Source organism: Tachyglossus aculeatus, chromosome 2 (assembly GCF_015852505.1).
Source record: "Tachyglossus aculeatus isolate mTacAcu1 chromosome 2, mTacAcu1.pri, whole genome shotgun sequence".
NCBI lineage: Eukaryota > Metazoa > Chordata > Mammalia > Monotremata > Tachyglossidae > Tachyglossus > Tachyglossus aculeatus.
The window spans coordinates 40,686,282-40,713,330 of NC_052067.1; the positions used below are offsets into that span (position 1 = coordinate 40,686,282).

General features: G+C 43.7%; 1 protein-coding gene across 2 annotated transcripts in view; it reads left to right on the forward strand.

Annotated features, from left to right (window-relative positions):
• The window catches only part of LOC119922897 (myosin VIIA and Rab interacting protein), a 229,545-nt gene that overhangs the window by 88,870 nt on the left and 113,626 nt on the right, over positions 1-27,049 (forward strand). The window lies entirely within an intron of this gene.

Sequence of the window (27,049 nt, forward strand, 5' to 3'; positions counted from 1 at the left end):
GAGGTTTTTCTCCTGTTCTCTGAGGTGGATTAAATGAGTATCTCAGTGGGGGACAAAGTCTTCAGCATAATAAGCTTCTTCTTAAAGAATCTTCTAGGGAGAGACTAATTTTATGGTTGGAGTATTTAAATGAACAGAAGTAATGGAACTTAATTTCTAGATGATGATTTGAATCCTTGTAAGATATTTTGGTACACATTCCTGTCTTCTGTCTCCAAGAAATAGTTAATGTTCAATAAGAATATTCTTTTGAGAACATATCTAGTTTGAACTTCAGCAAGTAGAGTCAAGAAGCAGAATACAGACCACAATAAAAATCAAGACGGGCAGGAGGAAGGGCGTGAGCCAAGGATCACAGATGACAGAGTCAAGAACAAAACGTGGGGAAATAATGAGCCTGGGAGTGATAGGGAGTGTGAGCTGGGGTGTAGTAGGAGAAGAGAGTGGATAGGTACGAAGGAGAGAGCTAATGGAAGTCCTTAAAGTCAATGGACAGGAGTGTCTTTTGCAGAGGCAGGGGGAGGGAGATGAAAGGGTAAGCACTGGAGGTTTTTGAGGAGAGGAGACACGCAACAGGATCTTAGAAAGTTGATCCAAGCAGCAGAACAAAGTATGGGAGAGGGTGGAAGCAAGAAAACTATTAAAGGAGGCTGATCCATCACTGAATTAAAAAATCTGAAGTTGACTTTCCCCTCTGGTCAAGGTTTACTTCTCTTTCGCTACCCACCCCTCCCCTTCCCTGTATATCCCCTTTTTTCCTCTTTCTCCCCTCACCAGCTCTATCAATCAGTCAATCCATCATTCATGTTCGTTGTGTGCTCACTGTGTGCAGAACACTGTACTAAGGTGCTTGGGAGACTTATTCAGTTGCATTTATTGAGTGGTATGTGCAGAGTACTGTACCTAGCACTTGGGAGAGCATAATATAACAATAAGCAGTCACATTCCCTGCCCACAACGAGTTTACAGTCTAGAGGACGAGCTCACCGTCTAGAGTCCAACATAACAGAATTAATAGACATGTTCCCTGCCCGCAAGGAGCTTGCATTCTCTACCTCCTCTCCCTCTAGCCTGAGACTATTTCTATTCCCTCCCAGCCTTTTCTTATCCAATTGTCAACCAGGCTTCCCACTCTTCTTTTCTGTTTCTATTTTTGGTCTTCTCTTTTTTCCCCTTTCTATTCAGTGATCTTACTCTTGTCACATCCCCTCCCTCTCCTCCCAATTTTATGTGTCTCCATTTCTTCTTCCTACTGTTTTTCTTCTCTTCCCAGGCTGCTCCAACTAACTATGAAGGCCCAGGCTAGAAAGCACTGAGCTAGGTCCCCCGGCTCAAAGTTCCAGAGTGCTTTAGGACTTTTATTTCACCTCCCATTTGCTCCCTCCCATCTTGGGTCACCATGCATCTTGTTTTATATGACACAGTCTAGTTTTCAGCTGGTGTGTCAGTTAATCAATTAACTATTTATTGAGCACTTACTGTGTGCAGATCACTGTACTATCTGGTATACTGGGGAGGTAATTAATACCCCCTTGTTAATTAACACCCCACTTGGCTCCCTCTTCCCTCTCCCACTAACAGTCATGAAGAAAGGAGGGAAAGCATTAAGGTTATATGTGCCAGGCACTGTACAAAACATTGGGGTAGTTATATGGTAATCAGGTTGGAGACAGTCCATGTTCCACATGGGTCTCATAGTCTTAATCCCCATTTGACAGATGAGGTAACTGAGGCACGGAGAAGTCAAGTGACTTGCCCAGGGTCACACAGTAGACAAGTGGCGGAGCCAGGATCAGAATCTAGGTCCTTCTGACCTGCAGGCCCTTGACTTCTCCATAAAGCTATGCCGCTTCTCTACTTTTAGCAACTTTGCCCACCTATTTAGACTGTAAGCCTCATGTGGGACCTAATTATCTTATATCACCCCAGCACTTAGTTCAATGCTTAGTACATGGTAAGAGCTTAACAAATATAATTACCATTATTATTATTGTTATTATTATTACTAAGCCCTTAAGGTGCTCCTTAAAAATTGACTGACTGCCTCCATTGAGCCAGAATTGGGTTTTTTGATGAAAAAAATCCACCCTTTGTGGTCTGAGTTCTGTGAAACACTGCAGATTCATCAACGGAATCATTTCCAAACCTTTTAAAAAAAGATGAGCTACACAAAATGTAATGTCCAGGAATTTCAAGACCCCAAAATTTGGTGGCTGCATTTCCAACCTGAATTTATCAGAGTGCTTCTCCTGAGATCCGATGTTCAACCTCATTTTGGAAGGTCCAAAAAGAATAACCGGCCATGGTTGAGGGTAACTGGTGAGTGTAAGCTTGTGGCCAAGGACTTTAACTACTAACTTTGTTATAATGTCCTTTCCCAAGTACTTAGTACAGTGCTTGGCACACAGTGTGTCCTCAGTAAATATCATTGATTGATTCATTGATTGTTTGTGTTAAATCCTAAATGATCCCAAGCTCAGTGGTTTCATTCTTTTTATACATCAGGTGTACTGAGTTAGCTTGATCATTTAATAGTATTAAGCCCTTTATTAAAATTAGATGGAGATAAACGTAGCTGGGAAACATCTGCACACATGCATTTTGCCTAACTCTAAATAGAATTTCTATATTTCTGCTTTAAGTGTGTTATTTTCAGTCAGCATTTGCCATCCAAAGATCCTTTTTTTAGTCCTTAGCTTTGCTCATCTCAATTTCCTATTTCATTTAAGGTGTTAATGGGTACGCAATAAATATCTCTACATCTAACAAGGAAATTGATGTTGTTGATTACCAGTTGATGGAAATAAAGAGCTGCTTAAGGAAGACTAGTATTAGTATTTCTTTAGACTCCACTTGGTCCCTGGTAAGTACAAAGCCCACACTGTTATCACTTTGATCCAAACTGCTATGAAATAGATTACAGAGTCAGCCTCTTCCCTGGTTTCCTTGCCTCCGATCTCTCCCCTCTCCAATCAGTACTACAAGTTGCTGCAATATATCATCTTCTTGAAGTGCTAATCATCTCTCCCTTTAAATGGGAGCCCCTTATGGGAAGGGAACTTGTCTTGGGAAGCTGCGTGTTCTAAGGAAAGGACTATGGACCTGGGCGTCAAAAGACCTGAGTTCTAATCCTAGCTCTGCCTCTTGCCTGCTGAATGAGCTTGGGCAACTCACTTAACCTCTTGGGGCCACAGTGGCCTCATCTGTAAAGTGGAGATTCAACGTCTTGTTTTCCCTCCCACTTAGACTGTAAGCCGTGCGGGACAGAGACTGTATCCAACCTTTCACCTCATATCTACCTCAGAGCTTAATATAGTAACTGGCACTTATTAAGCACTTACCCAATATCATTATTATTATTATTTCACTTCTCTTGTAGTTTCCCAAGCACTTACTTCAGTGCATTGCACTTAGTGGATGCGTAATAAAGATCTTTAACGAGTACTACAAAAGTAAAAAAGGACACTTTGTCTCCCTACAAAAGACGTTTTGAAAGAGTTTAAGTTGAAAGAACTCTGTGATATGCAGTGAATGCTAATTCTCTACCACAGGAGGAGAGAGATTAGATGGTTGTGCAGAATCATGCCTGGCAGATCATTACATAACATTTCCATTTCCCTGGATTATACCACTTCTGGTAAATTGCCCCAAAATATGAATCTAAATCTATAGTAGGTAGATGAGATATTCTTAGAAAATCAACTAATCCACTATTGTCAAAGAGAATGCTAAAATGAATCGGGATAGCCTTCTTTAGAAAAAGCAGTTTCCCTGTACTTAGAAGTAAGGACTAAAATAATTCAACATCATCGACAAAATATGTGAGTAGGGATTGTCTTCATTTAGCCTTACTCAGTGGTGGGCTAATAAAAGGTTAAAAGTCTTAACATCCCGGATCTGTTCCAGGCGATAACGGATGGTGTACTGCAGTGGCATTAAAGCAACACCTAATAACGTATTTATCATGCTGACTGAAAAACCCCAGCCAAGGACCATAGACGACCCAATTATATATTTGAATCGTGAGCTTTCGGTTGTCAAGATGTTTAGCAAAGTTGAACTGATTAGAGCGTTTTTGTTTTAAACGGGCATTTCATTCAGCTCCTATGTGATTATTTGACGGCAGTGCACACACATATGCAGGGTCATTACAACACACTAATTTGTGAAAACTGTGATCCTGGGCTTTTTGGTCTGTATAATCAGCTTCATCTGGTTGGCGGAGCGCCCCTCTCCCACTCTGCTGAAATTAGAGGCCGGCTAATGATCTCTTTCCTAAGGTTAATTCACTGAGCATTTGTCCCCAAGCTTCTGGTTCTTATTGATGCCACTGTTAATCAGAGTGTGTGTGTGTGTGTTATTCTACAGCTTTTGATTTCCTCACGAATACAGAAGCATTGATAGGAGGAAATGGTTCCTGAGAATCGACTAGGAGTGTGTGTGTGTGTGTGTCTCTGTTGTGTGTGTGTGTGCACAGCTCCTGTGGGTCATATACCATCCAGCTCTTGCCTTTCCAGAAAGCCATGGAAAAGAGTACTGGAGCTCCTGTGATCTGAATAAGTAAGTAGGAGAATGGGATGAAGCAGCAGTATACTGTAATGGAAAGACCCCAGGCCTGGGCGTCAAAAGATTCGGGTTCTCGTCCCAGCTCCGCCACTTGTCTGCTGTGGGATCTCGGGCAAGTCACTTAACTTCTCAGTGTCCAGGTTCCCTCATTTGTAAACTGGGGATTAAATCTCCATTCTCCTTCTCACTTTGAGGGTAGCCCCAAGTGGGACAGGGACTGTGTTCATTCATTCAATCGTATTTATTGAGTGCTTACTGTGTGCAGAGCAATGTACTAAGTGCTTGGGAAGTACAAGTTGGCAACATATAGAGACGGTCCCTACCCAACAGTGGGCTCACAGTCTAGAAGGGGGAGACAGAGAACAAAACCAAACATATTAACAAAATAAAATAAATAGAATAGATATGTACAAGTAAAATAAATAAATAAATAGAGTAAAAAATATGTACAAACATATATACATATATACAGGTGCTGTGGGGAAGGGAAGGAGGTAAGACAGGGGGATGGAAAGGGGGATGAGGGGGAGAGAAAGGAGAGGGCTCAGTCTGGGAAGGCCTCCTGGAGGAGGTGAGCTCTCAGTAGGGCCTTGAAGGGAGGAAGAGAGCTAGCTTGGCAGATATGCGGAGGGAGGGCATTCCAGGCCGGGGGATGATGTGGGCCGGGGGTCGAAAGCGGGACAGGTGAGAACGAGGCACGGTGAGGAGATTAGCAGCAGAGGAGCGGAGGGTGTGGGATGAGCTGGAGAAGGAGAGAAGGGAGGTGAGGTAGGAGGGGGCGAGGTGATGGACAGCCTTGAAGCCGAGGGTGAGGAGTTTCTGCCTGATGCGCAGATTGATTGGTAGCCGCTGGAGATTTTTGAGGAGGGGAGTAAATGCCCAGAGCGTTTCTGGACAAAGACAATCCGGGCAGCAGCGTGAAGTATGGATTGAAGTGGGGAGAGACATGAGGATGGGAGATCAGAGAGGAAGCTGATGCAGTAATCCAGTCGGGATAGGATGAGAGATTGAACGAGCAGGGTAGTGGTTTGGATGGAGAGGAAAGGGCAGATCTTGGCAATGTTGCGGAGCTGAGACCGGCTGGTTTTGGTGATGGCTTGGATGTGAGGGGTGAATGAGAGAGTGGAGTCGAGGATGACACCAAGGTTGTGGGCTTCTGAGACGGGAAGGATGGTAGTGCCGTCAACAGAGATAGGAAAGTCAGGGAGAGGGCAGAGTTAAGGAGGGAAGACGAGGAGTTCAGTCTTGGACATGTTGAGTTTTAGGTGGCGGGCAGACATCCAGATGGAGATATCCTGAAGGCAGGAGGAGATGCGAGCCTGGAGGGAGGGGGAGAGAGCAGGGGCAGAGATGTAGATTTGGGTGTCATCAGCATAGAGATGATAGTTGAAGCCGTGGGAGCGAATGAGGTCACCAAGGGAGTGAGTGTAGATCTAGAACAGAAGAGCAATCAGTAATATCGATTGAGGGCTTAAATATGTGTAGAGAGCATGGGAGGACTATAGAGTTCATCAACCCAATCCCTGGCCTCAGGGAGTTTATGGTCTAGCTCAAAAAAGTTCCAGCTCTCTTAATGTACTATGTAGGTTGAAGCTACATTTCCCAACCATTTCTCTCTGTATTCATCAAAAGTGTCCTGGGCACTTAAGAGCACCAACGCATAGGACCATTACAGTTTTTGTAGTCTTTGCCCAGATAATAATAATAATAATAATAATGGCATTTATTAAGTGCTTACCTTGTGCAAAGCACTGTTCTAAGCACTGGGGAGGTTACAGGGTGATCAGGTTGTTCCACGGGGGGCTCAAAGTCTTAATCCTCATTTTACAGATGAGGTAACTGAGGCACAGAGAAGTTAAGTGACTTGCCCAAAGTCACACAGCTGACAATTGTCAGAGCCGGGATTTGAACCCATGACCTCTGACTCCAAAGCCCGTGCTCTTTCCACTGAGCCACACTGCTTCTCCAGACCACATAGGGTTGGAGTCCAGAAGCGATTTCTCAGCTGAGGATGCTAAACTAGGGAGCTGGTCTTTATGCTGTCTTCATTACACGTACTAAAACCTGTCTAAACTAGGGAGCCGTTCTTTATGCTGTCTTCATTACATGACTAAAACTTGTCTGGGTCTAGCCCATGTTATTTTGGAATTAAATGTTAATCTCCTTTGACACACTCTCATATACAGAGGGTAGACCTCAGTGACTCCTTCTCTCTCCTTTCTCCTCTCTCCCTCGTTTTAAAAAGGGTATTTGCTAAGCACTTAATCTCTGCCAAGCACTGTGCTGCATGCTGGGGTAGATGCAGAATAATCAGATTGGACCCCACCCCAATTCTACCCCAGATTCACAAGTCTAATAATAATTGAGGTTTTTGTTAAGTACTTCCTATATGTCAGCCAAAAGCGCTGGGGTAGATACAAGGTAATTTGTTTGGACACAGTCCCTGTCCCACATTTGGCTCACAGTCCTAGTCCTCATTTCACAGGTGAGGCTACTGTGGCACAGAGAAGTGAAGTGACTTGCCCAATGTCACACAGCAGATAAGCGACAGAGGTGGAATTAGAACCCAGGACCTTCCGACTCCTAGGCCCAAGCTCGATCCACTGGGCCACGCTAATCCTGTGGCCTCAGGAGAGATGATTTTGTGTCACAGTATAACCCAGAAGGGCATAAGTTAGTAAGGAATTCATCTCCCAATTTCACATTTTCATAGTATGTTTTTATCCCTGGAGGGCAGAGATAGAATTCTGTAGGCATGTGAGAAATGGTATGTGCTCTGCATATTCCATTTTATAGCCAAAACTTTGTTAATGAAAACCTGTGGGGATTAATATATTCCCGCTTCTTGTTTCAGAAGGGGGATCTAATTTCTTCAGCTAATTAAGCATCACATAGTAAAATAAATCATCACACCTCCTTTGCTGGTCATGTCATCAAATCTAATCTCCGAGACGACAGCAAGGTCGCCTTTGCCCAGAACGAGATAAGAAAACATCATGAAGCCAGGAGCCGGGGAATGGAGTAAAAATGGCAGGCAGGCTATTTGAAACCATCCGATCTGGCCTAATGAGCATTAAAGTGAATTACTCAATAACGGGAAAACAAGCAACATTGCTGATATCATCCACCTCTCACCAGGATGCTTTGATGTGCCTGGTGGAGATTCTTTGTTGCATTTTATTACCCACTGGACAAAAGTGTTTTGTACAGCTGGGGCCCAGACCAACATTGTGAACACAGTGGACGTTTGATAAATGTCTCCCACTGACCTAAAATGAACAAAAGGAGGATCACCCATGAAGTGATGGACACTGTAGAAAATCCTGGCTCCCACCACTTGTCTGCCGTGTGACCCTGGGCAAGTCTTTTCACCTTTCTGGGCCTCAGTTCCTTCATCTGTAAAATGGGGATTAAAACTGTGAACCCCATGAGGGGCATGGACCGTGTCCAACCCGTAGTTTGTTTCTATCCCAGCGCTTAGTGCAGGACCTGGGATATAGAAGCAGCGTGGCTCAGTGGAAAGAGCCAGGCCTTGGGATTCAGAGGTCATGGGTTCTAATCCCAGCCCCACCACGTCTTCTGTGTGACCTTGGGCAAGTCACTTAACTCCTCTGAGCCTTAGTTACCTCATCTGTAAAATGGGTATGAAGACTGTGAGCCCCACGTGAGACAACCTGATCACCTTGTATCCTTTCAGCGCTTAGAACAGTGCTTTGCACATAGTAAGTGGTTAATGCATACCATAAAAAAAGAAAAATAAAGAAAAAGAAAAGAAACCATAACCGTGTAGATGGGTACAGCTGAAAATTTTGAGGCAAAGCCGGGAGCCCATTCCACACTGGGAATATAAAGATACAGGTAGTCCTCAACTTAAGGTGTTTTGAGGTATGACAAGCAATGATTAGCTTGTATCTACCCCAACAGTTAGTACAGTGTCTGGAACATGGTAATCAATCAATCAATCAATCAATCATATTTATTGAGCGCTTACTGTGTGCAGAGCACTGTACTAAGTGCTTGGGAAGTACAAGTTGGCAACGTATAGAGACAGTCCCTACCCAACAGTGGGCTCACAGTCTAAAAGGGGGAGACAGACAACAAAACCAAACATACTAACAAAATAAATAGAATAGATATGTACAAGTAAAATAAATAAATAAATAGAGTAATAAATATATTATATTAATATAATAATATAAAATAATATAATAAATAAATAAAGTGGTAATAAGTACTTACCAGATACCATAAAACAAGCAAGCAAACAAAAAACCACAAGTTTACTCTCCAGAACAGAACCATCCTTTCAAGGCACTGCTGAAATTCTTGTTTCTCCTCCCAGAATAACTAAAATAATAATTCAAAGCAAACTTTGATATGGCAAAGGAATGATATAACTCATGGATGGGGCAGGGTGGTTTGGCATAAGAGCACGTGGTGGTCTATGTGGGCACTTGTCATGCTAGAGTAAAACCATCCATTTCAGCTCCTCCCTGGGCTCAGAGTCCAGGTAAGAGAGGGCTTGGGGGTAACTAGCAATGACCTTTGGAAGGCCCGTGGGCAAGTCCAAGATGGTCTGGCAAAAAGAGGACCACCCCTAATTGTGAGGATGAGTTGAGGTATTTGTTAAGTCCTTATTGTGTGGTGGCACCATGCAAAACACCGGGGTTTATCCAAGATAATCAAGTTAGCCCAGTCTGAAGGGTTGCAGAGGAGAGAAACAATGTTTCATCCCCATTTTACAGAGAAGGAAACTGAGGCACAGAGAACTTACATGACTTTCCCAAGGACACAAAGCAAGCAAGTGGCGGAGTTGGGATTAGACCCCAAGTCCCCTATTTCCCGGGCCTGTGCTTTTTCCACTGGCACATGGTTTGGGTTCGTTTTTGTTTGTTTTGTTTTTATGGTATTTGTTATCTATTTACTATGTGCCAGGCACTGTACTAACTACTGGGGCAGATGCAAATTAATCAGGTGGGACACAATCCCTGTTCAACATGGGGCAGACGGTCTTAATCCCCACTTTACACATGAGGGAACTGAGGCACAGAGAGGTGAAGAGGCTTGCCCAAGGTCACACAACAGACAAGTGGTGGAGCCAGGATTAGAACTCAAGCAGCGTGGCTCAGTGGAAAGGGCCCGGGCTTTGGAGTCAGAGGTCATGGGTTCAAATCCAGGCTCTGCCAGTTGTCAGCTGTGTGACTTTGGGCAAGTCACTTAACTTCTCTGGGCCTAAGTGACCTCATCTGTAAAATGGGGATGAAGACTGTGAGCCTGTGGGACAACCTGATCACCTTGTAACCTCCCCAGCGCTTAGAATGGTGCTTTGCACATAGTAAGTGCTTAATAAAAGTCATTATTATCCAGTGCATAGAATAGTGCTTTGCACATAGTAAGCGCTTAACAAATGCCATCATCATCATCATGTCCTTCCAACTCCCAGGCCCATGCTTTAATCACTAGGCCATGTTGCTTCTCCAGCTGAGAAACTGAGCACAGAGTGGGGGCCAGAGGGTCTGCAATTTCTAGCTCATGTAAGCAGGTCCTGCTGATAACCTGCTTCTCATCATATTTATTTCCCCTTGCTTTCTGGGAACGAAGGCTTTGATACCTTTGACTGCAGATTCTTTTTTTAAAAACAAATCCATACAAACCTTACCTGCAGCTAGGCACCAATGAGTTTCCGTCGATTTTCTGCACTTCAAAAACACCAACCAAAAAAACAGGGAGAATGGTAGACTTGAAACAGGAACTGTGGCCTTCGGCAGCAGAATGGCCTCCGTGGATGTAAAAATCAATCAAGTGAACAGACATGTTTATTGAGCACATTTTGTGTGCAGAGCAGTGTACTAAAGCGATTAAAAGAAGACAGTATAACAGAGTTGGTGGACACGTTCCTTGACCACAACAACTTAACAGTCTAGAGGGGGAAACAGTGTGGTCTAGTGGAAAGAGCACGGATCTGGGGGTCAGAGGTGCTGGGTTCTAATCCCCGCTCTACCACTCGTCTGATGTGTGACCTTGGGCAAGTCACTTCTCTCTGCCTTAGTTCCCTCATCTGCAAAATGGGGATTCAATCCCTGTTCTCCCTCCTACTTAGACTGTGAGCCCCATGTGGGACCTGGTTATCTTCTATCTACCCCAGTGCTGAGTACAGTATTTAGCACATAGTAAGCCCTTACCAAATACCAAAATTATCATCATTATCATTAGGGGGAGACAGACATTAAAATAAATTATGGCCATGTACTTAAGTGCTGTGCGACTGAGGGTGGGATGAATAAAGGGAGCAAATCCATGATAATGAGAGAAAGGCGGGTGAATATGTTACAGAAAACCTCCTCCTTAAACAAAAAACACAAAGGCTCAGGGAGCAAGAGTAATTTTATCATTGTCTGAGCCCTGCAAACACAGGAGGAGGTTTTTTAAACCATCTGAGACAGCCATAGAAAAGTCAAGCAATGCTGACACGGACCTAAAAGAGGCCCTTCTTGAAAAAGCTCTCTCTCAGCAGGGAAGGCTTGTGTGACTCATTTTCATTCCAGTTTCAATTCATCGCTCTTCAAACATTTCCACTGTTCACTGCAAACACAAGACTCCAGATGCTTTCATGGTCCTCAAGATAAGGTAAACAGCCTGGAGAAAACAAGAACCATTAGCCCACTTTCAGCAACCCCATCTCAGGTGGGATAAAATATGTGGTTTAAATGCGCTCAGTGAAACTTGCCCGAGAAAAAAAAAAGATGTACTGTCGACTTGGGACAAGTTTATGGCTTGTAGGACCTGGGGTAAAGAGTATATTTGAAATGTATGTTCCCAACCTGTCATCTTGCTTACCTTGGGGCGAATGTGAAGTGGAGGGGCTGGCGGTTTGAGAGGGAATAATGGGGGTGAGGGATTGCCTAATGTGACAGCATATCCACATTGCAATCTACTGTTATCCAAGTGATTAAGGGCAGGGTGAAGTGTAGGGCAAGAGTTTAAAGAAAATCCAGTGGAGGACCCACCGTCAGCCTCACAGCACTACATATCTGTAGTTTTTTCATTTATATTTATCTCTCTCCCCTTCTAGACTGTAAGCTCTTTGTGAGCAGGGAATGTATCTGTTCATTGTTGTATTGTACTCTCCTAACTCTTAGTATAGTGCTCTACACACAGTAAGCACTCAGTAAATGATTGAATAAATGAAAGAATGAATAATGTCTGTTTCCCCTTCTAGACCTCAAGCTCACTGTGGGCAGGGAATGTGTCTACCCACTCTGTTGATATTGTACTCTCCCAAGTGCTTTGTTCTGTGCTCTAGGCACAGAAAGTGCTCAAGAAATCCCATCGATTGATTGATTGTTTGATCCACTGCCTCCCAGTCCCCATGTCCATTTTTCTGAGCAATTCTGAGCCTTTTCTAACCCCTTTTCTCTCATTTTCCTCCCTTCTACTGATCCTCGGAGATATTGGCATTCAAGAGGGGGTTCCTGTGGACCACTCAGGTGCCCGCCTCCTCTCGCTTCTCAACTCCACTGACCCCCAGGCCACCAAACCTCACCCACTCACCAACTTTGGCATGTGACCAGTCGCGTTACCATCTCTAAAACCCCCCGACTCTGATACCCCACTCTCTGACCACAAACTCCCAACCCGCCTTCCCTCCCCGATCCCTCCTCCCAGCAAAATTGTTGCCTTCCCCAACAAAGACCTCTAACGACCCTCTTCACTTATAATAATAGTAATAATGGTATCTGTTAAGCGCTTACTAAGTGCCAAGCAGTATTCCAAGTGCTGGGGGGATGCAAGGTAATCAGGTTGTCCCACGTGGGGCTCACAGTCTTATTCCCCATTTTACAGATGAGGGAACTAAGGCCCAGAGAAGTTAAGTGACTTGCCCAAAGTCACACAGCTGACAAATGGCGGAGTAGGGATTAGAACCCATGACCTCTGACCCCCAAGCCCGTGCCATCATGCCCCTTTGGGTGCCTAGAAAACTCCCCTCTCTTGTAAAAATCCGCACCCACTCTGCCAGTCTTGACCCACTTGGACTTCTGTCCCTTCACCGATCACATCCAACCAGCCTCAGCCACGGATCACCTCCAGAATATGTTTCGTCTGCTGCCGTCCTTGAGTATCCCCACCTCTTTCCATGGTCACCCCCAAAGACCTTTGCCAACTACCTTGGTCACAAAAATCAAAAGAATCTTGTCTTCCAACTCTGTCACATTGTATTCTGCCAATTGCTTAATACATCACTGTGCATATAGTAAGCACTCAGTAAAAACTACTGATTGATAAATCAGGCACAAGCTCCTCAAAATCACACCTTCCCAGCTCCCTCCTACCCTCTCACGTCTATTCTGTCATCCTTCTCAGGTATCTTATGTGGTAGCAGCATGATTTAGTGGAAAGAGAACGGGCTTGGGAGTCACAGGTCATGGGTTCTAATCCCAGCTCTGCCACTTATCAGCTGTGTGTCTTTGGACAAGTCACTTACCTTCTCGAGGCCTCAGTGACCTCATCTTTAAAAGACTGTGAGCCCCACATGGGACAACCTGATTACCTTGTATCTACCCCAGCACTTACAGCAGTGCTTGGCACATAGTAAGCACCTAACAAATACCATCATCATCATTATCTCCCAGGAAAAGATCCCCTGCCAACTCTCCAAATCTTCCTCCACCTGTTTTTCTGAGCCCATCCCTTCACACTTTTATAAAATCTCTTGCACCCACTCTTCATCCCTCTTGATTACCATCCTCAATTGCTCCTCCTTCTCAGCTTTCAAACATGACCATGTCATTCCTATCTTTATTTTTTTAAAGTCCCTCTGGGTTCCACTGCACCATTCAGTCATCTCTCCAACTCGCTCCTCAAATTCCTGCCCAAAGCAATCAATCAACGGTATTTATTGAGCACTTATTGTGTGCAGAGCGCTGTACTAGGCACACGGAAGAGTACAATACAACAGAGTTGGTAGACAGCCCACAAAATGCCCAAACCTCTTGAACCAGGTACATACACCTGCAACCTCCATTTCCTTAATCAATCAAGCAATCAAACAATTGTATTTATTGAGTGCTTACCATGTCAGAGCACTGAACTAAGCGTTTGGGGGAGTACAAAATAACAGAGTTTGTACAAACATTCCCTGCCCGTAGTGAGCTTACGGTTTAGAGAGGGAGACAAATACTAATATAAATCAATTATAGATATGTCTATAAATGTTGCGGGGCTGAGGGAGGAGTGAATAAAGGGAGAAAATCAGGGTGATGCAGAAGGGAGTAGATGAGGAAAGGAGCTGCTCAGTCAGGGAAGGCCTCTTTGAGGAGCTGTAAGGGCTTTGAAGGTGGGGAGAGGAATTGTCTGTCAAATATGAAGGGGAAGGGCATTGCAGGTCAGAGGCAGGACATGGACAAGATGTCTGCTGTGAGATAGAAGAGATTGAGGTACTCTCAGTTTCCTCTCTTCCGACTCCATCCAGCATCCTCTACAATCCACCCCTTACCTCGCGTCACTTCACTGAGACAAGCAGAAGAGAGTTCTGTGGTTCAGACCTTAGTCCGAAGGAAAGGAACAATCCTCAACTCCACCGAAATCTCAGCCACTCACCAACTTTGGCACATCACCAATCATCTCACCATCTCTAAAATCATCCGACTCTGATACCCCAGTCCTTTCACATTACTCAACGTGCTTTTGCCACATCGTTAACTTTACTGAAAAATGGCCTTATTAACTTTCATTGCTCCAGGAAACAACATTCCTCAAGGAAGCATCCATATAGGGGTGGGTTTCCAGAGGGAAGAAGGAAAGATGATATGGGGGAAGGAAAAGGAGGAAGAGAGGAAGATTTGGGTGGGGATCCCAGTCTTTGAAATCTTCAAGCAATCCAAGTGTTAGTCCATTATGGCACTATTATTTTTGCTTCCCGGCTGCAAATGGCAATCTTTCTCAAGAGCTGCTCTTGTTCTCTGGGCCCTTCAGGCGCTTGCTTTTGCAATTACCTCTGAAGAGCTCTACAGTTTTGCATTTGGAAATGTTCTTCCCTTCCTCATCCTCCGATATTCAAAATGGGCCCTGAGGCTGGAGCACTCGTGCCCAAAGCTTTCTTGCTTAGACAACTCAGAGAAGCAGTATGGACTAGTGGGTAGAGCATGAGCCCGGGAGCCAGAAGGACCTGAGTTCTAATCCCAGCTCCTCCAGCTGTGTGACCTTGGGCAAGTCACGTCTCTTCTTTGGGCCTCAGTGGCCTCATGTGTAAAATGGGGATTAAGACTGTGAGCCGTATGTGGGACAGGGACTATGTCCAACCCAATTATCTTGTCTCTACTCCATCGTTTAGTACAGTGCCTGGCATAGAGTAAGTGCTTAACAAACACTACAATTATTATTATTGTTATCATTTTTGTCATTGTTATTAGTTGAGTTGAGGAGATCATTTAATCATATTTATTGAGTGCTTATTGTGTGCAGTCAGGTGGACTGATTCTCTGGAGAAGACACTAATGCTAGAAAAAGTCCAGGGAAAACTTGGAAGAGGTAACCAGCAGCTATATGGATAGAGACCATAACAACGATAACAGAAGAACTGTTAGAAAGGTTGCAGATTATGGCAGAGGATAGGATGTTCTGGAGAAAGTATATCCATGGAGTTGTTATGAATCCGAAACGACTCAATGACACTTAATAGTAATAATAATAATGTGTGCAAAGCACTGTTCTAAGCACTTGGGAGAGTGCAATACAACAACAAGCAGACACGTTCCCTGCCCACAGCGAGCTCGCAGTCTAGAGAGCTAGAGCTAGGTGAGTTAGGAGCTCTAGGCATCCCAGGGTAGCAATAATCCTGGTTCCAGTTAAGGGAGAGTGTACCTTTCTACATTTCCACATTTCTACATTTCCACATTTCTAAGTAGCTGCTACTTTCCTACTATAACCCAATCCATAAACTTTGCTCCTCTAACACCCACCTACTCACTGTTCCTCGAGCTCATCTATCTCACCGCCGACCCCTTGCCCACATCCTCCTGTTTAATTTATAGTGCACGCCAGCCCGTGAATTAGCAAACTCCAGCTACTCGCAATCTAATTAGATATAACCTATTAGTTGTTATACATCTGCAGAAATCTCAGTGACGAAGAAATGTCTTTGTAGCCACTAAATCATCCAAATTTCCCGGGCCTCTGTGCAATTTAATATGCTTTACAATGACCTCCTTTGTAGGATAGTCTTCTGAGAATTAAATAGCCTAAATGTATGCTTCCATCTTGGTTTAATTTCCGTCCTGAACACTTGATGTGTTAGAGACTAGATCTGTCTTCAGGTATATACAGGCCTGGAATCGGCAGCATCAAAAAAGCCAAGTAGGGACATGGTGAGCATGCTTTTGAAATACATTTTTCAGAGGAAGAGTTCATTTTTGACCCTGTCTGGAGAAGACAAAATTAACCTATTCATCCAGGAATTGTCGGCAGGGAATAAAAGGTAATGATTTTCCATCCAGGTACCACTTGTCGTATCTCAGATTCTGCAGCAAACATCAGCCTCCTCTGTCTCTCCTCTCTCTCCCACCACTTCTCCCTCGGATTATGGGAGAACTTGGGCAGCGTGGTCCTTTTGCTCTTTACACTTAGGTTCCAGTGAGAACTGTTTGTTTAACCAATCAAGACTTCCTGAAGTCTTATTCCTCCTCTTATTCCCTCTGTGGGAGTTGCTCCATAGAGGAAAAATCTGAATTACAAATCTTTTCAAATCCTTAGCTTAAGAACAGAGCAAGAATCAGCACCAAGGACAACACCTCTCCCTGGCCTAACGAAAAAACCTCCACCTTGAAAAGACATCTCGGAAAAGGTCTTTATATGTAGAAGTCAAATGGATTTCAGTGGCTCCTTACCAATTTACTTCAGAAAGCTCTATTTGTAAAAAATGAATAAGAAGCAGCGTGGTCTAATGGGTAGAACACGGGCCTCGGAGTCAGAAGGACCTGGGTTCTAATCCTGGCTCCGTCACTCCTCTGCTATATGTGGCTTTGGGCAAGTCACTTCACTTTCCTGGGCCTCAGGCAGTCAGTCAATCATATTTATTGAGCACTCTCAGTTCCCTCATCTATAAAATGGGGATGAAGACTGTGAGCCCCAGGGAATGTATCCAACTTGATTACTTTGGAACTACCCCAGCACTTAAAACAGTGCCTGGCACATATAAGCACTTAACAAATACCCCAATTATTATTATTATTATTGTTAAATCTCTCTTTAACTGGGTTGATAAACATGCGAACCACTATGATCTACAGTTTTTTAATGATATTTTTTAAGCACTTACTATGTGTCAAACACTGCACTAAGCACTGGGGTAGATACAAGCTAATCAGGTCAGACCCATACTACCTGTCCCACATGGGTGTCAAAATCTAAGTAGGTGGTAGGATAGTATTAAATCCCTGTTTATGCAGATGAGGAAACTTAGGCACAGAGTAGTTAAGTTACTTGCCCAAGGTCATACAGCAGTCAACTGATGGATCCAGGATTAGAACCCAGGTCCTCTAACTCCAAGGCCCATGTTCCTTCCACTAGGCCATGCTGCTTCTCATCCATTTCTTTTTTTAAACAGATGATTGGTGACTTTACCAAAGGACACAAAATGGGTCACCTTTTTTATATAGAACCAGGACTGTCTATATTATATGCTTGGATGTGAGGTATGGAAAGTGTGTTCTTTGGGGGCACAGAGGCAAGAGGGATTTCAGAATCTTCTATAAAAATAAAATTGCTAAATTAGAGTAATTGTATCTGTTGAACACTTACTTTATGCTAAACCCTGGGTCTTTACAATGCAGTCAGATCAGACATAGTCCCTGTCCCACATGAGGTTCACAATCTATAGAGAAGGAAGTACAGGGAGCCAATCTCTATTTTACACATTGGAAAACACATGGAAGTCATACAACGAGCAAGTGGCAGAGATGTGCTTAGAACCCAGGTCTCCTGAATCCCGGTCCTATCCACTTTCTGCTAAGCCACGCCGCTTCTCTGTGAAAGCACTCAAATATTTTCCCATCTCTCAACATATTTTGAGAGACTTTATTTTCAGTCAAAAGTAGAATTTGTCTTGGAATGTTGGCTTTATTTTTAATATTTATTGAATCCTCACACAGCATGGAGAAGCCTGCAGAAGGCTCAGTTCACCTCGCAGCATGTTTTATGTTCCAAAAGAACCTGCTGGATGAACATTAAGCAGAGGATTTGATTGGACCAAATGTATGGCTGAAATCAGTAGAACAGAGGAAACAGTGTGAGGAGATTTGGGAAGGACTAATTTTTTTTTTCTTTATGGTATTTTTTAAGCACTTACAATGTACCAGGCACCGAACTAAGCACTGGGGAGATATAAGCTCATCAGGTTGGGCACAGTGCATGTCTCACATGGGGCTCACAGTCTTAATCCATAGCTGAGGCAACTGGGGCCCAGAGAAATTAAGTGATTTAGCCAAAGTCACACAGCAGACAAGTGGCAGAGCTAGGATTAGAACTAAGGTCCTTCTGACTCCCAAGCCCGTGTTCTATCCAATAGGTCATGCTGTTTCTCCCAAGTTGATAGATGACCTTGAAGCCAAGATCTTGAAGCTTCAGTTACCTCTTCAACAGGAATTTTAAATGTGCAATTAATACTACAGCAATTTTCCAATGGTATTGGCATCAACTGAATCAGAGAAGTTGCAATCAAGATTCAGTTTTACTTCTCCCCATTGAGTAATCCTAACTCAAGCCCAATGAAGTGGAATTACTCTTAAGTAACATTATGCAGTGTATACTAGTAGATTGTACCAGGCACTGAACTAAGCACTGGGGAGATAGGGAGATATAAGCTCATCAGGTTGGGCACATTGCATGTCTCACATGGGGATCACAGTCTTAATCCCCATTTTATAGATTGGTTTGAGGGAAGTTTTCATAAAGAAGACTCTTTGCAGAGTCAAGGGCTATTTCAACTCTGTTGTGCAAAGTAAGCTTAATGGCATACTATTGACGTGTTGAGAAGCAGCATGGCTTAGTGGAAAGAGCATGGGTTTGGGAGTCAGAGGTCATGGGTTCTAATCCTTGCCCTGCCACTTGTCTGCTGTGTGATCTTGGGCAAGTCACTTAGCTTCTCTGTGCCTCAGTTCCCTCATCCGTAAAATAGGGAATAAAAATGTGAGCCCCACGTGGGACAACCTGATTACCTTGTATCTACCCCAGCACTTAGAACAGTGCTTGGCACACAGTAAGCGCTTAACAAATACCATCATCATTATTTTATATATTAACACTGTCATCATCTACCTTTTCTCAAAACTGTGATGGTGGAATTACATTTTGCCTAACACACTTGGGTAGGTGTGGCTTTTTTATGCTTTGTGGTAAGCAATTACTATGTGCCAGGCACTGTACTAAGTGCTGGGGTAGATACAGCTAATTGGGTTGAATATGGTCCCTGAGCTACGTGGGGCTTCCATTCTTAATCCCCATTTTACAGATGAGGGAACTGCGGCACAGAGAAGTGAAGTGACTTGCCCAGGTTCAGACAGCAGACAAGTGGCAGAGCTGGGATTAGAACCCAGGTCCTTCGGACTCTCAGGCCTGTACTCTAACCAAAGGACAAGCTAGGATGCCTGGAGGAACTGTGTAATGGTTGCCTTACCCATTCTGTGGTTAAGGATACTCTATCTAACATACCCAATTCTTCCCTTTTACTTCTCTTCATTTCCTTTTCATCGTAGAAGGGTCACAAGCATATCCAAACCCATCTTAAACCTACTAATAGCTTCTGCCTGTACAACTTCCTGTGGTCAAAGACTCCGTCCATTCTCTCAAATGCTAAGCCCAGTGCTCTACACATAGTAGGTGCTCTATAAATATTGATTGATATTTATCACAAATATGTGAACCTTACTTTTTTGATCCTTTTTGCCCCACAGAAATTTTTTACTCAACTAAAAAGACTGTCCCATGTGGTTTCTGGGTAATTTAGTCCAATGGTTTATGATCCTTAACATTACAGAAATGAACCACTTCAATCTAACACAAATTCCCCCTGCTGCAATATAAATCTCCCCTCAGAAAACTGCTGGCTGCCTCTGGGTTGAGCTGTTTTCATCATTACATACTGCCAAACACTCTGTTCTCCTTTGGCTCTTTAATTTGAAATGTCTTTCAAGGTCATAAAATAGACATCAGCATCAAATGCAACTGTTCACCTGCCACAAGACTATTTGCTTTGTCTAGAGACACAGTGCATCATTTTATTATCATCATCATCACTATTGTTATTATCACCTTTATTATTGTATTTAAATGCTTACTATGTGCTAAGCCCTGGATAAATACAATATGCTTTCATTTCTAAATGCTAGAAAAGGTAACACTTTTTTAATGGTATTTGTTAAAGCACTTATTTTGTGGCAGAAACTGTGCTAAGTGCTGGGGTAAATACAAGATGATCAGGTTGTCCCACATGAAGGTCACAGTCTAAATTAAAGGGAGGACTTATTAATCTCCATTATACAGATGAAATAACTGAGGTACAGAGAAGTGAATTGACTTGCCCAAGGTCACACAGTAGCAAGTGGCAGAGTCTGGATTAGGACCCAGGTCCTTTTTTTTTGACAGCATTTATTAAGTGCTTACTATGTTCAAAGCACTGTTCTAAGCACTGGGGAGGTTACAAGGTGATCAGGTTGTCCCACAGGGAGGGCTCACAGTCTTAATCCCCATTTTACAGATGAGGTAACTGAGGCCCAGAGTAGTTAAGAGACTTGCCCAAAGTCACACTGCTGACAATTGGCGGAGCCGGGGTTTGAACCCATGACCTCCCAGGCCCAAGCTCTATCTTCAGCACTTGGTATGTGATTGGCACATAGTAAAGCCCTTAAGAAGCATTACAGTTACCATTATTATTACTACGTACCCTTGAATGAACTCCCAGAGAGGAAAGAGTAGCTGTTTAGTGTTTCAAAGAGAATTCCATTTTTCTTTTTGAACGAATGTTGGATTCCCCAAAGAAGGTCAATACAGTATTTGCAGTATTTTACAGTTAGGTTAATTGTGTGGGGCTGTCACCTCAAGACAAGGTTTCTTTAGATGGCTGGGTAATGTGTTTGAAAGCCTAGAGGAAGTGAAATAGGCAGGGGGACCCATTTTTAATAAAAATGAAATTACTCGGCATTAGTTGATGGTGGCTGGCCTGCCTAAATTGTTTTCTGAACTGTTACTCAATCAGGAGGATAAACAAATAGTATTGTTGTCATTATTATTTCATTTTGAGGATTGTTTGGGCCTGTCCTTGGGCAAATCACTTCTTGGGAAATATGGGTAGAGAATCTGTCACCTCTCTTGCTACAGTTTTTTAATCCATATTTCCCCTTTTTTGCACCCCTAGTGCACAGCTTCTTTTAATAGAGAAATTGTTCGATGCTGCTGGATTCACCCCCCTCTATCCTCATCTTCCTCCAGCTTCCAACCAAAGGCTTTTCATCATCTCCTTTTATAATCCAACTCACACCCTTAGTGACACCCAATTTACAAGGGTTGATTAAGAGAATTAATTCAAGCTCCTTGTGGGTAGGGATGGTGTGTACACACAATAAGCCCTCAAACCTGAGGAGCAGTGTGACCTAATGCATACATAGAGCATAGGACGGGGAATCAGAAGGACCTGTGTTCTAATCTCGAGCCTGCCACTTGCTTGCTCTGTGACCTTGGGCAAGTGGCTTCACCTCTCTGAGCCTCAGTTCCCTCATCTGTAAACTGGGGTTAAGGAACAAGGACTGTGTCCAACTTGATTTGATTGTATCTACCCCAGTGCATACTGGGACCAGGAGGAAGAACCTAGATACAACTGATAAAGGCGGCAGCGTGGAAAAATCAGTGGAGTAAATAAATGAATATATGGGTAAAATGCTAAGAGAACCTATTGGGATGACACAATTGGAGCAGGGAGAAATTCTCTGGGGAATGCTTCCTGTGGAGGGAGGCATTTCAAAAGGATTTTGAAGATGCAGAGGGTTGTGCGCTGGTGGATTCGAAGGGAGGGAGAGTTCCAGGCTGGGGAAATGGAATGAGCAATGGCTCAGGTATGGCATCTCTCCTTTAGTCTGTAGTGTCTCTGTGCCGGACTTCTCTTTCAGGCCTATTAACTGGCAGATCCAATCTCCAGTTTCCCCTCCTCTGGAGTCATTCGGGAGCAGAAAGAACAATCGATTTTATTTTTTAAAGCCACCTGCGATTTCCAGGCTTTCACAGAAATAAGTCGGCCGGGCTGCAGGAAGGCCTAATCTCATAGGCGAGACAGCTGGCTATGAGGGCATCGCTTGGGTGGCTTCAGTCCATTTGCTTTCGCTAAAGAAATGAGCATCAAAGCGCAACTTCCCCTGAACTTAGCCCTCTTTAACCTCATTACCCCCACGATAGGTGCATCGGGCCTCTGATTCATTGTAACCTCCCCAGCGCTTAGAACAGTGCTTTGCACATAGTAAGCGCTTAATAAATGCCATTATTATTATTATTATTCATCAGTCGGTTGGAGGGTCTTTACTGTGGGAAACAGTTTCCGCTTTCCCCAATTGAATTCAAGCCACCAGCTCAGTCTTGTGCTCTTCACTTAATGGCAAGGGCCCAGGACAGATGGTCTTCCTGTCTCCCGTAATGCTCTTGGCTTACAGAATAATAACGTCTCTTTATATTGCTCCTTTATTGCTCTCCCATCAGCCTTGCTTCAGAAATTACCCGCTCAATGAACTTTGTCCCTGGAGGTTGGGAGACTTGGCCAGTAATAATGAGAATTATAGTACTTGTTGAATACTTGCTATTACTCTATTTATTTTGTTAATGATGTGTATATAGGTATAATTCTATTTATTCTGAGGATTTGGACACCTGTCTACTTGTTTTGTTTTGGTGTCTGTCTCCCCCTTCTAGACTGTGAGCCCGTTGTTAGGTAGGGATCGTCTCTGTATGTTGCTGATTTGTACTTCCCAAGCACTTGGTACAGTGCTCTGCACACAGTAAGCATTCAGTAAATATGATTTGAATGAATGAATGATTGTGCCAGGCAATATTCTAAGTGCTCGTGTAGGTACAAGCTAATCAGGTTGGACACAGCCTGTATCCCACATGGGGCTCACAGTCTTAATCCCCATTTTACAGATGAGGTAACGGAGGCCTAGAGAAATTAAATGACGTACCCAAGGTCACACAGCAGACGTGGCAGAGCCGGGATTAAAACCAATGTCCTGTTGAATTTCAGGCCCATGTTCTATCCACTAGGCAACACTGCTTCATCAATCAGTCTTATATCAATCGGTGGTTTATTAAGTGCTTACTGCATGCAGAGCACTGTTTTAAGCATTTGGGAGAGTACATTTACAGAGTTGGTAGACTCGTTCCCTGCCCTTCACAAGCTTACAGTCTAGAGTCATCATTCAAGTTGAGTCTATATCAATCAATGGCATTTACTGAGTGCTTACTATGTTCAGAGAACTATACTAAGCACTTGAGAGAGCATGATGTAACAGAGTAGGTAGACATGTTCCCTGCCCAGAAAGAGTTTACCATCTAGAGAGGGAGACAGAAAATTATAGGAATATGGATATGTACATAAGTGCTGAGGGTGAGGTGAATGAAGGGTGCAAATCCAAGTTCATATCTTTTTTTACTGATGATTTGGGTAGGGGGAACAATCAATTAGTAGCATTTATTGAGCACCAACTAAGTGCTTGGGAGAGAATGCAATACAACAGAATTAGAAGACACCTTCTCTGCCCATAATGAACTTACAGTCTAGAAGGGGGACAGGCATTATTATGAATAAATAATTTATAATATATAATTTAAAGATATGTCCATAAGTACTGCGGAGTTGGGGATGGGGTGAATATCAAGCATCCAAAGGTCACAAATCGAAGTGCACAGATGATGCAGAAGGGAGAGCAAGCTGGGGAAAAGAGGGCTTAATTGGGGAATAATAATAATAATAATAACTTTGGTATTTGTTAAGTGTGTACTCAGCACTGGCTTGGTTAAATCAAGGTAAACACAATGTTAATCCCCATTTTACAGGCAGGGTAACTGAAACCCCGAGAAGTGAAGTGGCTGCCCAAGGTCACACAGCAGACAAGTGGCAGAGCCGGGATTAGAACCCAAGTACTTCTTACTCTCAGGCCCGTGCTCTATCCACGAGCCCACACGGCATCTCTTTCCCTTCAAGAGGGATAGGCCTCTTGGAGCAGATGTACTTGTCCTGGAACAAGTACAGCTGTAACAAATCCAGGAAGCTACCCTCTCTGTCGTATTAGTCAGCTATATCGATTGAGAACTCACTGCAGGCGAGAAAAACAGATACGTCAAAGCTCTCATTTTGATCTAAACCTGAGCACCTTCCCATTCTCTCTTGGTGACTGTGAGAGAGAGAAAGGAATAGAGACCTATGGTAAAAATCCCCACCTAGATCTGGGACATTGTAACTGTAAGTCCCAAAATACTCTGGGGTCTAAAGTGAGCACGGACTGAGTAAGAGTGCCCCAGCCCAAATGTGGAAACCTACTCATTTAAACCCCATTTTACAGCTGAGGTAACTGAAACCCTGAGAAATGAAGTGACTTTCCCAAGGTCACACAGCAGACAAGTGGCAGAGCTGGGACTAGAATCCAGGGCCTTTTGACCCATGGGCCCGTTCTCTATTCACTAGGCCACACTGATTCTCATTTCACTTCTCTGTGCCTCAGTTCCCTTATCTGTAAAATGGACATTAAGATTGAACCCCATGTTGGGCAGGGACTATGTCCAACTTGATAGCTTGTATTCACCCTAATGCTTCATATGGTGTCTGGCACATAATAATAATAACAATAATAATAAGAAGAAGAATGGTATTTGTTAAGCACTTACTATGAGCCAGACACTGAGCACTGGGGTAGATACAAGATAATCAGATTGGACACTGTCCCTGTCCCATATAGGGCTCAAAGTCTTAAGCCCCATTTTACAGCTGAGGGAACTGAGGCACAGAAAGTTAAGTGACTTGCCCAAGCTCACAAAGCTCACTAGGCCACACTGATTCTCATTTCACTTCTCTGTGCCTCAGTTCCCTCGTCTGTAAAATGGACATTAAGATTAAACCCCATGTTGGGCAGGGACTGTGTCCAACCTGATAGCTTGTATTCACCCCAGTGCTTCATACGGTGTCTGGCACATAATAATAATAACAATAATAATAAGAAGAATAATGGTATTTGTTAAGTGCTTACTATGAGCCAGACACTGAGCACTGGGGTAGATACAAGATAATCAGATTGGACACAGTCCCTGTCCCATATAGGGCTCAAAGTCTTAAGCCCCATTTTACAGCTGAGGGAACTGAGGCACAGAAAGTTAAGTGACTTGCCCAAGCTCACAAAGCTCACTAGGCCACACTGATTCTCATTTCACTTCTCTGTGCCTCAGTTCCCTCATCTGTAAAGTGGACATTAAGATTGAACCCCATGTTGGGCAGGGACTATATCCAACCCGATAGCTTGTATTCACCCCAGTGCTTCATATGGTTTCTGGCACATAATAATAATAAGAATAAGAAGAAGAAGAATGGTATTTGTTAAGCGCTTACTATGAGCCAGACACTGAGCACTGGGGTAGATACAAGATAATCAGATTGGACACAGTCCCTGTCCCATATAGGGCTCGAAGTCTTAAGCCCCATTTTACAGCTGAGGGAACTGAGGCACAGAAAGTGACTTGCCCAAGCTCACAAAGCAGAAAAGTGGCAGAGCCTGGATTAGAACCTATGACCTTCTGACTCCCAGATGCTCTAGTAAGCACTTAACGAATATCATAACTAAAATAAATAAGATGAAACAGAACAGAACAAAACAAAATGAAATGAAATAAACCCCCAGGAAGAATCTGGCTGTGGTCTATCTTATCAAACTCGTAGGGTGTTGTAATGGAAAGCATGGTGTTGGCCCTTGTGTTTCCAGTCTAATGGGCTTGCAGTGATCTCTCCCCACTCCTCTCAGGGATCTTTGAAGAGAAAATGAGACAACCTATAAGGGTGCAGTGTGGTCTAGTGGATAGAGCTCAGGATTGAGAGACAGGAGACCTGGGTGCTAATCTTGATTCTACATCTTACCTGCTGTATGACCTTGGGTTTGCTTTCCTGTACCTTGCCTTCCTCATCTGGAAAATGGGGACTCAGTCAGTCAATCGTATTTTCTGAGCTCTTACTATATACAGAGCACTGTTCTAAGTGCTTGGGAAGCAGCATGGTTTAGTTGAAAGAGCACAGACTTGAGAGTCAGAGGATGTGGGTTCTAATCCCGGCTCCACCACTTGTCTGCTGTGTGACCTTGGGCGAGCCGCTTAACTTCGCTGTGCCTCAGTTGCCTCATCTGTAAAATGGGGATTAAAAGTGTGAACCCCACATAGGGCAACCTGATTACCATGTATCTACCCCAGCGCTTAGAACAGTGCTTGACCTGTCCACATGTTTTGTTTTGTTGTCTGTCTCCCCCTTCTAGACTGTGAGCCCATTGTTGGGTAGGGACTGTCTCTATATGTTGCCAACATGTACTTCCCAAGGGCTTAGTACAGTGCTCTGCATACAGTATGCGCTCAATAAATATGATTGAATGAATGAATAGTAAGCGCTTAACAAATGCCATCATTATTTTTATTTGGAGAAGCAGCGTGGCCTAATGGAAGGAGCACGGGCTCGGGAGCCAGAGGTCGTGGGTTCTAATCCTGGCTCCACCATTATCAGCTGTGTGACTTTGGGCAAGTAACTTAACTTCTCTGTGCCTCAGTTATCTCATCTGTAAAATGGGGATTAAAAGTGTGAGCCTCACGTAGGACAACCTGATTACCTTGTATCTACCCCAGCACTTAGAATAGTGCTTGGCCCATAGTAAGTGCTTAATCAATCAATCAATCATATTTATTGAGCGCTTACTGTGTGCAGAGCACAGTACTAAGTGCTTGGGAAGTACACATTGGCAACATTTAGAGACACTCCTTACCCAACAGTGGGCTCACAGTCTACAAATACCATAATTATTATTATTAAAATAGGACAATGTGATAGACACATCCCCTGCCCACAGTGAGCTAACACTCTAGAGGGAAGATAGACACCAATGTGAATAAATAAATTGCAGCCTTAGACATTACTATAAATAAATAAATTATAGCTATGACTCAATACCTGTCATCCCTCCCGCTTAGACCGTCAACCCCACCAGGGATGGGGATTTTTTCCGCTCTCATCAGCCACGGCACTGGGCGTGCAGTCAGTGGGAACGTGTTTATTGTTAGATTGTACGCTCCCAAGCTCTCAGTATGGTGCTCTTCCGCCAGTAAGCGCTCAATAAATATGATTAAATAAGTGCTTAACAGGTGCCAACATCATCATCGAGTTCTCGGGGTGGGAAGGCCACGACAATCTCCGGCATCGTCGGATCCGGGGCCG